We start from the raw sequence: 15922 nt of genomic DNA, 5'->3' as shown, positions 1-15922 counted from the left end.
CGGGCCGCTGCTTTGTTTAAAACAAAGTCTGCATTTGGAAGTTAACGGGAGGGAAGAGGGCTCTGCCTCTCACACTCAGAGTGGTGTACGGGCATCAGAGTGAATTTCCAAACGTGCCCGAAATCGACAAGAGGTGTTAGCCATCAGTGAGCTTGCGTCTTCCGGGACATAAATAAAACACTGAGCTGTTTTGTATATTGTGGCATCCAGGGGGTAGGCATAGCTAGCGAGCTAACCACACGCTGTAGTGGTAGATATGGAAATAGTTATAAAGATTAAGTAACTCACAATTGTGTCAGATGACCACTGATGTGAACGAAGGCACTCAAGTTTTAAGGGGCAACTCATGCCGTACGCCTGAGTGCCTTCATCAATTTTGGGTAGAGTTAATTAAATGATCAAGTGAAACAACAATAGGTTTTCATGATGCATACAGTGCAGCGACACATCTGTCGGAGTACTTATACATTTGCTGTGTGCCAACTAAAGTGTCGGTCTGAGTGAGCATATGACTTGATTCATCAAATAAAAAAAGAGACTTTTAAAAATGGGGTCACTGATGGTGTAGTGGTACACGCGCCTGAGTTGTGTGCGGGCAGCGTGGGATCGGTTCCCGCTCAGTGACGGTGTCTGTGTGTGTGTTCCCTGCAACTGGCTGGCAACCAGTTCAGGGTGTAGTCTGCCTTTCGCCCATTGCCGGCTGGGATAGGCTCCAGCACCTCCCCGCGACCCTGTACAGGATAAGCGGCTTTGAAGATGACACATGACTTTTAAAAATGTGCCCAAGGAGGTGAAATTAACTATCCATTTATCCTCTGCTTTTGATAATAAAAACATATATATTCCAAATTATGATCCAGCATTTGGAAGCCTTTTTTGAAGTTGTTGTAAATTACGTGAGTTTATATAGTCTATAACTTCAGATGATAAGATTAAAGCAGAAGACATTCCTAGTCACACGGATATGAAAAGATGGAACCGCTTATGAAAACAGATGTGACTAGAGACACACAGTCTGACCTGAACTGCATACATTGTCAACTTGTATGTTATTTTTCTTCATTTCAGTATGCGCCTTTCAAACATCTAAAAGATTTACAATCATTACTTTCCAAATTGTGGTCTGCAAAAGCTACTTGAATCCATCTGAGTCGTGACTCTGTAAAAGACACCCATTCATTGCTTTTTATCGGAACCGAGAGAAGGAGCACTCAGTCATCTGCCTCTCTTTATCTCTCTTTTCATGCCTCCAACTGACCTCTTCCTCATTCTGAACCTGAGTCACTAGGAGACCATCGGTTAACGACTCTTACGCCATCGAAACTAGATGCTGGTGGCCGTCACATCATGGTTTCAGTGGAAAATTTAGAGATTTCACTCAGCACTTTTGTTGCAACCGGCTCTCACCAGACGGCCCCTAAGAGGAGTCACATTGTCAGAACCAGAACAGGAAAAGAAGCGTGTGAACTAATGGAAACGATGACTGAGTTTATGATGAGCAAAGGAGTGGCAAGCTCGGGGAAAGGTCAAAAACAATTAAAAATACACCGCAGGGGAGCTTGCAGCAATCTGGCTGCAGCAAGTTAGAGAGATGCTGAAGATATTTCTATTTTGATTTTCGCAAGAATGCACCCTCTGCAGACAATGTATCCACCGTGCAGTAAATCATTACAAATAATTTTGCTGATGCAAATGTTCAGAAATAAACAAATGGGAATATATGCACATAAGACAATATAGAAAAGCTAAAATAGCTCCAACAAATGAGCTGACTGGTACACCCATTATATTATTCCCACACGTATTGTATTATTGGCATGTACTGCTTCGTGCGCCGCTACAATGTTGGTCCGTAAGCTGGGTGTTTAACAGGACAGAACAGTATACAGTGCATAAGAGATGTATGATACAGTCAGGTCCATAAATATTGGGACATGGACACAATTCTCATGTTTTGGGCTCTAAATATCACCACATTGGATTTAAATTGAGAGGGACAAGGTGTGCTTTAACTGCAAAATTTCAGCTTTTATTTGAGGATATTTGGGGATTTACCTCCAGTTCAGGTGAACGGTATAGGAATTACAACAGTTAGTGTACAGTATATGCCTCCCACTTTTGAAGGGTCCAAAAGTAATGGGACAATTGGCTGCTCAGCTGAGCATGTATGGCTGCTACTGGAACTGGTTCTCTTGTTTTTTATCGATGACATGCTTACTGACAAAATCAGTAGGATGAATTCTGATTTGGGCAATATTATTATCTGCTCATATTATATATATGCTTCAGAACCCACTGGACGGCCAGCGCTTCACAGTGCAGAAGGACAATGTCTCAACGTTCACTTTGAAAGCAGTCAAAGAGTTTTTTGAAGGTAAAGAAATGCAATGATTTGCAATGACAGAGTCAGTCATCTGACGTGAATCCACCTGAGCGTGCATTTCACTTGCTGAAGACAAAACTGGAGGGAAAATATCCAAAGTACAAGCAGGAACTGAAGACAGCTGCGGCAGAGGCCTGGTAGAGCAGCGCCACGGATGAATTCTATCATCTGGTGACAGTGTTGATGTGTTCCAGACTTCAAGTTGAGTATCAATGTTTCAATGAGTCCAACATTTATTTAAAAAGTCAAGAGGAACATAGTAATTGGTAATTTCATGGGTTGCAAAGTGGTGACATACACGCTAGCATCTTTGAAGTTCAGGTGTATTTTTTTTTTTTTCCTTATTGTTTCAAAACAAATTGCTGAAATGATATTACACAAGCTTTTGGCAAATGAGAGGCCATTTAGAAGTCCGAAAACTAAATAAGCAAGCAACACTATAAGGAAATGCATGAATACGCCTAGCAGATATGCTCACTTTCATTATGGGTTCCTTGCATTCCTTCTACTGCAAGAAAGGGCAGATGAGGAAGGCCTTCTTTCAGTTCCTTCAAATAAACCATATCTTAACAATGCGAGCGTGTTTGCGGGTGTGTGTGAGGATAAGGCAGTCTGCACGGATCTATTAGGGCGGGGTGACTAAATGGTAAGGATTGTGGTTTTCAAAGGAATTTCAGATCGTGCCTGTCCGCAAGTGAAGTTTTTGTGTGCATATGAGAACGTCTCTAAAAGGCAATGCGTGACGACGAACACAGTGTGATGTTTTGTGATTCAAGGTTCCTCCTTCTGAAGCCAATGCAGTCGGCCGCAGTTGATGTTGCAAGCTCTCGTCCGTCACGGCCATGTGAGGATGACAGAGAATGGAAGTAACTCCAGATTCAACCAGGCAGACCTGGTTGACTCCGGCCTGCGACCGCATATGACCGACTCCATGCAAAAATCAAGTCAAGTTGTTTTTGAGAGCCCTGATCCTCTAAATGGGCCATAATGACTCGAAGGCTCCAGGCGTAAATGTCTCAGTTGCTCTACGGTGATTCGGCTCCTCTTCTCTTGACTTGCGACAATATTCATTCTATTTGGACGTCAAAATGAGCTGGCTTATGAGACGCCACAGCTGGAAAAGGAATAACAATAAAGAGACTCTCCCAACAACATTAAAAAAAACTTGTAAGCAGAGCTAGAATTATCTCCTCAGGCGAACCAATGGCAAAGCCTAAAATGCATTTCGAAAATGACTAAAAAAAACACACGTTGCTAAAATGAAGATGAAGTGTTGGACAGCTTTACATTTCTCTGTGCTTCTGGAATTGAGCCTCATACAGTGGAAATACGGTATGTACTGTGGTGCATCAAGACAGGAGTTTAATACATTCTTTGGCATTGCTCGTAATTCAAAACACTCATACTGTATCTCACATCATCTTTCCCTTTAGGAACTAATAGAAATGTCTTTCATTTGTTCCAAGCTCAACCCCCTCCAAAGAAAATGTTTTTGTTGTAATAGGGAAAGATTGCACTCTGTAATATTGTACATTATAAAAACATAAAGCAATAACCTAATCAAAAAGAATGTCAATATTCAAACAGTGTGTGTAGCATAATTTAATGCTGCAATCTAATTCATTGTGTTGCTACCTTGGCCAATTCAGTCACACTAGAATAGCAATTCTTCTACTTCTACTGATCTGGACATTCGTCTATGCTTTAGTCCGTCTATGAGTTCACGTCTATATTTTAGACACGCTCGGTCGGTCCGAGTCAGGCAAACGGACTTTACCAGTTCCACGTCACACACAGGTGCCCCACTTCTGACACACAGCCAAACAAATAATAAATACAACAGTGTTGTATACCTTTTGGTTTAAAGACCTTTTCGAGCTTTGAAGACCTCACAACTCGTCACATTTAAAGAAGACACATTTAGTCTGGCCCTCAGTCTCATAACGTAAAGAAAATGTATTATGGTTACAGAAACCTTGACTTGGTCATTGCAACGTCACCGCGAAAATAGCCGATTACCTAGACGGATAAAAATGGCCTTCACACTATGCTTAGTCCGACTATTTATTTTAAGTTTCCCGTTTATCATTTATCACCTACAAAATGGCGATCCGTCATAGGCGGATAGATGGACTGGTCCGTTACATAGCCGGTGGCCCAGCTCTGGTCACTCGTGCACTTTGGGGCTACTTTTATTTTTTTTAATTTATTTATTTATTTATTTTAGATGATACTGTATGCTGTAACTCTCAACACAAATGATGCCAAAAAAGATCATTTGTGAGGCAAAACACAATGCATTCAGTCCAGCATTATGAGGCATGTTTGTGACCTCATCCTTTTGGCTGCACATTATGAGGCATGTTTGTGACCTCATCTTTTTGGCTGCACTGTAACATATCAGTTGTTGGCAAATAGCCCAGTTTGAGATACAGTGCTGAATTTCCATGCTATTTACCACCAGATTCCTGTGGAAATACCTTCAGATGGACCAATATTTCAGACCATTTCAGACAAACATGGGATCAAACGCAAAGCGTAGTAACTGGATGACTATTTGTAGAAGGTCCAACAGCCATGTCCTAATATGCCTTTGTAATGATGCCATGAGTACTGACATTTTGGAGAAATAGCCTATATGCTGCCTTTTCAAAATGACTGACTCCAGTTCACATATTGATAAAACTTAAGTACTTGCACAGATGTGGCTGTGGAAAAGAGTGTGTTGGTGCTCGGTGGGAGCTTGCAACGTTGGAGAAATCAAACACTTCATTGGCCTTAACTGTGCTGTGTTAAAAAGCAGCCACGGACCGGTTCATGTGAACGAGTCAGTCCAATCTTGGGGTAATGGGAGACAACAACACAAAGTGTGTTACTTATGTCCAAACTACAGAGTAATTTTGTATTGGGTGGCCTGATTGCAGAAAATCCCGCTTCACAAAGATAAGGTGTTCGAAATGGAAGTGAGGTATTTAATGTTTGGAAATCATGAAGGCTTCATTGCCTTATTTGTTAGCCTGCCACCACATAGATTCATGGGGGAAAATGATTGGAACACCCTTTTTCATCAGTTTTTTTTTCTTCATTTGAAATGTTTGATATAAGTGCACATTTGTTTGGACAAATCTAATGAACAAAAAGTTTAAGAACTGATATGTAGCCAATTTTCATGGTTTTCTTGATAATAATTGAGTTCTTACATCAATTTTTTGACTTTGCATTCATCTACTGTGGCACAGTATCATGAGCAACTGGGGGTTCAGCATCTTGCTCAAGGACACTTTGACATGGTCACAAGGGCTGGGGATTGAACCCACAACCTCTGGGTTGGGATATGACCACATTACCACTCAGCCATGCCACACCCATTTTAGATGTATCCCTCCTCCAACACAGCTGATTCAAATGATCAGAATCGTGGCTCCTGCAGAGCTTCCTGATGAGCTGTTCATTTGAATCAGGTAAGCTGGAGGAGGGAAACATCTAAAATATAAGGGATAGTGGCCGTTGAGGACCGTAGTTTGAGACCTGTGCTGGTCTGTCAAGTTTGACATCTTATGTGAAATGTACTTAGCAGTAGTATTTTTAGATATCGGAGGTTCATTGAGGCTCCGCGGCAGCGCTATCTAGCTTAGATCAATGATATGTGTAAGGCTATACTAAATGAGATTTTGAAAACAATACATCGTCACCACATCTTCTGAGGTTCACGGGAGACATTTAACAGTATACTGAAGTTTATTTCTGACAAAACACAGCTACTGTATGGCATAGTGACGCACTGAAACATGAACGGAACGCTTGCTTACTCTCTCTCCCTCTGTCTCTATCTCTCTTTCCCCCTCTCCCTCGTTCCCTCTCTCTCTCTCTCTCTCTCTCACTCCTTCCGTATTGTAACAGAAAATGACATTTGTTACAACCCCTCCACAACACATATCAATAAAACATCCATAACCAAGTTCATTTCAATAAACTGTATTATGTTACAGTGAGGTTTTTTTCAGTTTCAATTTGGAGTTTTTGGGGTCAATTTAATGCTTTTAAATGATAAATACCAGCATAGCACAGCAAAACGTTTTGGATAAATAAAGGTTACATAAAAACACATAATAAGAACCAATACACAAGTGTTTATTTTTGTTTTCTTCAGCATGGTGCTTTTTCCTAATTTTACTAATTTCACTGTCTTCTATATTTAAAAAATGATTGATGCCTGCGAATAGTGGGTGGCGTGGTGGTCGACTGGTTAGCACGTCCGCCTCACAGTTCAGAGGTCCCGGCTCCAGCTTCCCTGTGTGGAGTTTGCATGTTCTCCCCGTGCCTGCGTGGGTTTTCTCCGCGTACTCCGGTTTCCTCCCACATTCCATAAACATGCATGGTAAGTTGATTGGACTCTCTAAATTGCCCCTATGTGTGATTGTGATTGTGAGTGCGGATGTTTGTCTCTGTGTGCCCTGCGATTGGCTGACAACCAATTCAGGGTGTACCCCTCCTACTGCCCGAAGATAGCTGGGATAGGCTCCAGCACGCCTCGCGACCCTTGTGAGGATAATGGATGGATGGATCGACCTGCGAAGAGTAAATTATATTTGTATTTGTATTTCTTTTTACATTTATAGATACTTTCATAGTATTTATAGTGGAATTATGCATTGTGTAAACAGTTGTTGGTTCCATTTTAAAATGCACTAAACTTTTACAGCTAAAATTGTTAAGGCCACAGTATCACCTTCAATTTAAGTTGCACCATCATTTATAAACATGTCAGGATGCTGGTACAAGCTTCCAAGTAATCAGAGTCGAATATACTAAATCATCTTTATTTTTAGTTGCATATATTTGAAAGAATTCAGGTTGTAAGATAATGATGATTGTAAGAGCGAGAGCTGGGCATTCCGCCTATGTGATGAACCGGTCAGTCTATCCGCCTATGATGGACGCCCATTTTGTAGACAATAAACGATGGATGGGAAACTTAAAAAAATAGGCAGACCAAGCATAGTCAGAAGCGCATTTTTTCCATCTATATAATCGTCTATCGTCTATTTTTGAGGTGAGTCTTCAATGGCCACGGTGAGGCTTCCTTTTCCCGTTGGCTGTGGCTGAGGGTTTTTGACAGCTTCTGGGTCCTAAAAGGAGACTCATTTATCCCGGCCGCAGCGAGGCTTTCATGCCACAGTGAGTCTTTCGTTTCAAATATCGCTCAGCGGCGGGGGTGCTAGTGGAAGTTGATCGAAGTTGGTAGACTGAAACGCTAATGGAAGCCTGTTTAAAATGATAGGCGCCATAAATCTGCACCCTATAGATGATTACTATTTGTTCAGGCTGGATAAAAAAGCGCATAGACGGATGGTAGAAGGGTACCCCGACTGCAGACGTAAGGCGATAAATGGACCATGAAATTTTAATAAAATGCCCAGCTCTGTTCAGACCAGATGCTTGTTGGTGCGACTTACTGCGATTTATATGGTCTGATTAGTTGACTAATTATAACAGCTATCAGTGAGTAATTGACTAGCAATATAATCGTTTCTGGCAGCCAGTTGAATATTGTTATTGCACAGCCTACACAGACTGGGTTAGTGCTCAACATTACGATATCGTATTCACACGACATGCATGAAACTGCCAGAGAAAACAAAAAATATAACTTGAATTCGAAATGTGTGTCTGTGTGCGTGTTCGTATTCGTGTGTGTGTGTGTAGGTGTGCGTATGTATGTGTGTGTGCATTGGTGTGCACGTAAGGGGTTTATAACCTCCGCCATTCCACCTGAACCTGCTGCCACCCGAGGTAAAACTGGCTAGAACCGCCAGTGAATATGGGCCATTGCTCCATCGAGTCTGTTAGTTCATCCTAGCTGGGCCTGTGCCTAGTTTTTGTGGAGCTGAGCATAAGCAAACATTGACACAACAAGGTGAGAGTCACACAGGTACATGAAATGTTATCAAGGTGAGAGCATAGGAAAACAGAGTGAAAAGACGATGGGACAAGATGGGGATTGTTGAAATACTAAAAATTAGATAGAGAAATGTCTTTTATCCAAATTCTTTGATATAACAAATTGTATGTAATCGGCCCCTTTATCCGGTCCGGGAGAAAGTCTAGCGCAAAGCGCAGTTTGCCTTCTTACTCGCGCGCAACCCACACGCGTTGTTTGAAAAATATGTTGCAGTTTCACTCCAAGTCGAAGGGTGTCTCTGGACTGAAAATATATGATGGTTGAATTTGTGGTTAAAACTCGTTAAATGTATCTGGATTCAGATGATTTTATTTCGTGCAGCCACTTGACGAAATATCCATCCATCCATTATCCATTATAGGTGTATGTATAGACTTCTTTACACACACACGCACACACACCCCCACGCACACCCACGCGTAACACCCACTCCACCGCCAAGCTTGCTTGTTTCGCAGCAGAAGCAATGAGCTGCGTGGTGCAGATCGTCTTCTTTGTGATGACAAATAAATGACCCCTAAACAGGTGTTGTGTACTGACGAACCAAGCAGGAGAAAACTGAGTACGTCATCGCAGCATGTGGCTAAACGGACCAATCAAGCGAGAGAATGCATGCAGCAACAATTTCTGACGTGTGCGTGGCATGTGTTACAGATGTGTCGCAGACGTGCCGCACAGCACAAGGCGTTGGTCACGTGATGGAATGCTATGCGCGTACGCGGGAGTTTAAAGAGGCCTAAACTGTGTGCATGGGTGGAGTTGTCTTTCTTTTGGTGTTTGCTAGACTGTGTGCCGGTAAAAATGGGTCTAATGGGGCATTTACACCTTTGTGCGCCTTGCGGGATGGGACATAGTGTTTTCCCGACCAATCCTCACGGCATCCCCTTATGTGCATCGAAATCAGGGCAGTACGGAGTGCAGCCGTAGTTGAACATGGCTGGAGTTCATGCATGACATTGGCACATAAACTGCAATACAGTATCTCCCCTTTCGGGTGACGTGTGTGACGTGGGCAAGTAGAGACCTTCTGATTGCGCATCCGCGTGTGCCCCAATAATAGTGATGTCAGAGCTATTTTTAAGATGATAATGGTTATAATTCATTCAATTAATTGATTTCTACACTGATTCAGAGGAATTTCCAGTCTAAAATGTGGTGTACTTTTTTTCAACAAATTGCAAGATGCGCCAGTAGGAGCGGAATTAATGCCCAGTGAGGCGTAGCGCATGTCCCAAATTTACAAGCAAGTTGAACTAGAAAAAAAATCAGGATGCGGCCATTTTTACGCCGAGCGCAAATTATTTTCTGGCACCAAATTATCAGGTGCATCAAGGGCGAGGTTGTTTCGTGCACCGGCATGCCCGGACAAGCACAACAAGGCCCCAAACATGCTAGACTAGACTTGCACTGGCACGAAAATGAAGTTACGCCCGTTTTTACGCCGAGCGCACGGGCGCCAGTCTACTAATAGGGCTCCATGTGTAAGAGTCATATTGTGACTGTGTGGGTCATTATGTACGACTATATACAATTGGAATCCGGTCTTGCAGTCTCCATGTTAATCCGTGAGTGGCTGAAGTGGATGTAGAGTGGAAGACTTTCTCGTGTTAAGTTCCTCAATGAAAGCAAATAAGAGCACAGGAAGCAGAGATGATGCAGACAGGAAATGCACACAGACAGGCAGACAGGGGGGCTCGCAAAGTGTGTTTAGAGGAGCCAGACCCCTGTGTGGCAATAACAAAGTCACGGGTCAGTGACACAGCCAATGAGAGGTCAAACAGGAAGTCTATGACAAAGAGGCATAAAGCTGATGCTCATTAACACGCATCTTGAGCAATTGAGTAAATAATTTCCTCCGACCAAAGATTGGAGTTGGATCGGTAATCTCTGTATTATTGTGTATTGTGACAAACTTCAATTCATTAATCAGGGGTTGGACATGAGACATCATTTTGGACAGTTCAGTATTTCCACATTGATAGGGACAGTGGTCTGGAAGAACTAACAGATTGATCAACACAGACTCCTGACCCTCAGAAAAAAAAATTATCAAAATCCAAAAAGGCCTTCCTGAAGGATGCAAGCTGTTAGAAAGGCCAAAGCGGAAACCACATGTTTGATTTAATGTAGGTGTCTTTGTCATATCCAAATATTTCACATTTAAGAAGTATTTTTCAGATGGAAAGATTACTTGATGGTGGATATAAAAAGTCTACACACCCCTGCTCAAGTGCAGGATTTTCTGACAATAACAAAGTCTCTCTCCCACAAAACGTGTTTTGGTCTGATAAAACCAAGGTCGAACCTTTTGGCCATGATTCCAATAGGTATGTTAAGTACATTGCTAAAACAACACTGTGATGAAGTATGGTGGTGGAAGTATAATGCTTTGGGGCTTTTTTTTCCCCATATGGGACTGGTGCCTTAGTCAAGGTGGAAGGAATTATAAACAGTTTGAAAAAGCAGTCAGTGCCTTCAGGCTTCTGCGAAAAGCGAAAACCCCGAAAATGTCACAAAATACTAGGTCAGTTGAACTTTATCTAAGGTTCATCCAGGGAAATTTAAATAATGTCAGGTGTGTGCAGACTCCACTTTAACCTGTTTGAATGTGATTGATTATTTCTGAACTCAGCCAAATCCAAGTTATAAAAGGGCGTGTACACTTGTGCAACTACACTGAAAAAAGTTTTGGTTTCATTTACCCAATTGTATTTCTTCAAGTGGTTGTACGAAATAAAATAATCTGAATTTAGGTAATCTGCCTAAGTACATCTACTTAAAAAATGTATCTAGATCCAGATGATTTCATTTTTTGCAGACACTTGATGGAATAAAATTGAGTAGATTCAACACACCATTTTTTTCAGTGTGCATTTTTTCAGTTGTTTATTACTTCTCCTAAAAAAAAAAGAGACACCAAAATTATTATTATCATGACCTCCAATTCATTTTTCTGTATCACAAAAACATGGCATTTGAACAAATGTGTGTAGACTTTTTGTATCCATGTACAACATCCTCGTACATTTCTTAAACAGATAGAGAATTTGAGTGTTGTGATTTGTACGCATGCTGAGGAAGCAGTAGAGTGGGAGTTGGAGTGTTTGTGGGAGTGGAACTGCATGTGGTGGTAGGCGGATGTCCTCGCATTGGCTGCCATTTAGCGGGACAGCGTGAGGAGGACTGTCCGGTTACTGAAGCATGACATCAGCCAGTTGGCAGAGGAGGTGTCAGAGCAGGTGCTGTATGGGAACGTGGGCTGGACTGGGACATACGGGGAGAGGGTGGAATCAGGGAAGGACAGGCTGAGGCTGGTGGGGTGGGCATGGAAGTGTGGGACGTCAGAGCAATGGGAGGTGCAAAAGGATGGGGCATGAGCCAAGATGAGCGTTCTATTTATAGCTCTTCATCATGGGCCACTCTACCAAGTTCTGATCACGACTGGCATTATCCCTCTATTTCCCTTCATCAGCTCGTGTCCAGAGGGAGGGAGGTGCACATTTGAAGAGCGGAAGTCCATTCTATTCTTAGAGCGCGACATTTCAGCTTTCATCTCTGTGTGCCAAAATTGAAATGATAATATAACTATTTATCATTATATACACTTGCAGTTTAATTTATTGTTTTTCTGCTATGAAAGGCAATTGTCAGCGTTAAACTCTTCCCGTTAATGTATTTTACTTTATTTTGTATAGTTTCATAAATGGGACTCCTGACCTGAGGGAGACTAACCAGAAGAGGTCCTTTACTGTGCATTGCTAGAGGAGGTTGTGATGTAAACGTATTGCTAAAAAACAACTTTCACACGGTGTCTGGTGGACATCAGCATTATGCAAACAAACTAGTGCTGCTATCTCGTAAAAAGTTGACAATTCATCTTACCTGGCCCAGTCTACATCCTGAGTTAGAGTGATGTTCAAACCAGTCTTAGACATGCAGGGATGGAGGTGAAAAGTATGCAATACAGAGAAACTTCTCCAGTTCAATACAGACATGCTCACGGCGAAAATAGACAATTACATAGACGGAAAAAAATGGGCTTCCGACAATGCTTAGTCGGACTATATTTTTTAAAGTTTCCCGTCTATTGTTTATCGCCTACAAAATGGGCATCCGTCATAGGTGGTTAGCCGGACCAGTTTGTCATATAGGCGGAATGCCCAGCTCTGGATTTTACTATCCATTGTTATTTATTGCTATGATGTTTCAGAATAAAATTCCACCTCTTGCTGAACCTAACCCGGAATTCCAAAATATTATATTATTTATATTATATCCTTATTATTATTATGAAAATCTGATGTAGAGAAAAAATGAGGGCAAATTCAGAATCAGTACAAAGAAAGTACCGTATTTTCCGGACTATATGCCACTACTTTTTTCCTAGGTTTTGAACCATGCGGTTTAGAGACCGGTGTGGCTATTCTGTGGATTTTTCCTCCATCCGTAGGGGCAGTCTAAACGGAATTACAATACAGCATAATACAATTGCCATTAACAGGAGGCAGGTGTCGGAGTTCAACAGGCGATGGTGCTATATGCACTAGGTTATGAATTATGTGGAATGCGGAAGTAGATCTGACAAACTGGAGTAGCAGCGGCACGTAGGCTGTGGATTTCTCGTTTCGAAAACATGTTAGAATGCAAGAAATTGGAGAGCTTTACAAGTATAGATTAGCCAGTGAAGCCAGAGACCGATATTTTGCAAAAATAGACATCATAAATGGGTTAGGTCAGCGATGATGCGCCATGCAGGGCCCTATTTTTCAACATTGATAGGTGCGGTTTACATAAAGGTGCGGCTTATAGTCCGGAAAATACAGTAATCTAGAAAAGTTTACTTGCATCTCTGAATAAAAACCGTTAGTTAAAATTTGTTGACTAGTGTAATTGTTCTGCCTGTCACTGTAAATTGGTTGCTTAACAGATGAACAAGATTTTCGGACAAATTAAGTGATATTGGATAATTTGCTGCAGCGCCCCAATGATCTCTCACAACACACTCAGGTGCCAAAGCACTTGGTTGTGAATCTCTGCCATAAAGCGGAAATCAACCCACACATTTTTTTTCAATAATATGTTTTCTGCAGGCCCACTAATTGAAACAAAGCATCCTAATTAATATTGTGTTTGTGAAAAAGTTAAGCAGGAAAATCCACCCGTTTTTAGCCATCTCAGGGGGCAGCCATTTTGTCACTTCTGTTGTTACCTGAGCCCTGAGCAACCGTGATGTCATTTTCAGGCGACAGAAGTGACAAAATGGCCGCCCCCTGAGATGGCTAAAAACAGGTGGATTAACTCTTATTCCACAGATGCCATATTAATCAGAATGCCTTGTTTCAAATAGTGGGCCTGCATAGAACATATTTTTGAAAAAAAATGTTTGGGTTGACATCTCCCCTAAGAACATGATCAGATCTTGTCTTAATAATTGCGGATCAGATGTCTGCAAGAGAGGGTGACACGGAGTGTATTTTCACTCCCATTCCATCCCACTCTCACAGGAAAAATCCCGTCCCATGCCAGTCCTGGTCCATTGTAAAAAGAAGAAAAAAAAATCATGTCCCGTCCCGCAACCGGTGAAAACAACTCTATCCGTTTTTATAAACCATTTCTGGGTATGCAAGCATTTGTAACTTGACTTGATTCAGGCCCTGCATTGCTTCAGCAGAAGTGCCTTATGTCGACTTGTAATGTATCAGGGCCACGTGTTACAATATAATGCTGGCTTTGTCTTCCACTTATCTGGCTGCAGCTCAACCTGCGGAATTCTATCTCAGCAGCTACTGTCCAACTGTCGGAACCGAAGGACACAATCTTGCTTTGTGAAGGCCTGTTGTCAACCACTCCACACAGACAAAATAATCATTTGAGCAGGGTAGATAAGTAGATCTTAACACGTCCACACAGAGGCGTCTGTACAGCTCAAATTGCCAAAGTTACAATCTTTTTTTTTACTAAATGTGTTCCAAAGCATGTGGGCAAACAAATTGAGTAAACCAAAATATCAATGGATCATGCTCCACTTCAAGCAGACATTTCCACAGCTTTTAAAAAAAACATATTATCGTAAACATTTTCAAATAAAGAATAATAGTGATCACATGACCACACATGCTTTGTATGCTGAGTGCCTGGTAAGAAAATGTCCTTGGATTTTTTTGTTTATTTTTTTGTTTCACGGTGAATCCCAGAATCCACCCACACAGGCTAGCCCTGTGGAGACCTTCTGTTCGGCAACCCACGACACACACGTGAATGCACACACAAACAGTCACTAAGTGGAAAAATACAGAAAGACAATCCAATTGCAGTCTCTCGCTTTCTTTAAGTTTGATACATATTCCAATTTGGTTGACTACAGAATGCGCAGATGGTGAATTCGGTTAAGTACTGCCAATTTGAAATCACATGAAATATCATGAATGATTCCAAAAAATGAAAACGAGATTAAAGTAGTTTGTCACATTCTGTAAGTGCTAACATCTGCAGGTTTTATGCTTTTTCTCACTTGGACTTGATGTTTCATTCGATATACATAGAGAGTAAAATTAGGTGGGTGGGGTAAGGTGGGGGATTGACTTTCATTTGCTTCAACTGTGTACATTGACACCAGCAAAAACAGTTGGGCCTGCATGTTTTATGGAGCCAGCAGACAGAGGAGTGCATATGGACGCCTCACATTATGGCACATCGCACTATAATGTGGTGTGGTAATGGCCGTGAAACCACATGTCACTGCGGATGGAAGAGAGACTCCAGAGAAGAGGCGAGGCCCAGAGCCAGCCAAGTGTGGCAGTTCACCTTCAGCCGCTCTGTATCTTTGTTTTGCTCTGTCTCTTGGCGTTATCTAACGTTTAACTCTTTCTCAGAATCACATTCATGCCGGTTTTTTTTTTTTTTTTTTTTTTTCTATTGCTTTTTATGCCGGGGTTCTCCGTTTGGAGAGTTGCTACCTCTAAGGAATGTCCTGTCCAGGCCAAGCCAATACTGTGGTTATTCTTTGAAAGAGTCTATTTTGTACCACTCTATATAATCAAATGATGTTTAAACCATCCAGGAGGCAGAACTTCTGTTTTTGTTCTTGATGTCATTATGCAGCAAATCATCTTTGCTGTAAGACTATTTAACGTGCTTTAATCTTTGCCGTTAGTTCCTTGCATGAATCAGCCTGTGAACAGCTTGGCTCATGTTCACTCACCATATTGGTTTGATGCTACTGCTTTCAAGGTATAATGGGGAACACGTTCACATTAGGATGTTAAAAAAGACAGCAATGCATCTGTTATTTATTTGCTTGAGGTGCAAACATTATTCCAAATCTACCTATCTTGATACTTTCTCTGAACGATTATGAGATGCATAAAATACCCGTCAAGTTGTATGCTTTCGGCTTGTACAGTTGGAAACGCCTGCCCAAACATGTATGCCATATTTTGGGAATCTGTATGGCCATTGTAGCAGTGTTATCCGTTCCTGTTTTTGTCACCTAACAGTAGTCGGGAGACGCAGGGGAGAGCTTTCTTCAGACGGTGCGGCCCTCGCATGTCATCAAAAAGGGGGAGTGCAGTAGCCCA

The sequence above is a fragment of the Filicampus tigris genome, chromosome 1 (assembly GCF_054856515.1).
Source record: "Filicampus tigris isolate MCC_2025a chromosome 1, RoL_Ftig_1.0, whole genome shotgun sequence".
In the NCBI taxonomy this organism is placed as follows: Eukaryota; Metazoa; Chordata; class Actinopteri; order Syngnathiformes; family Syngnathidae; genus Filicampus; species Filicampus tigris.
Note: the sequence above shows the minus strand (reverse complement) of the source record.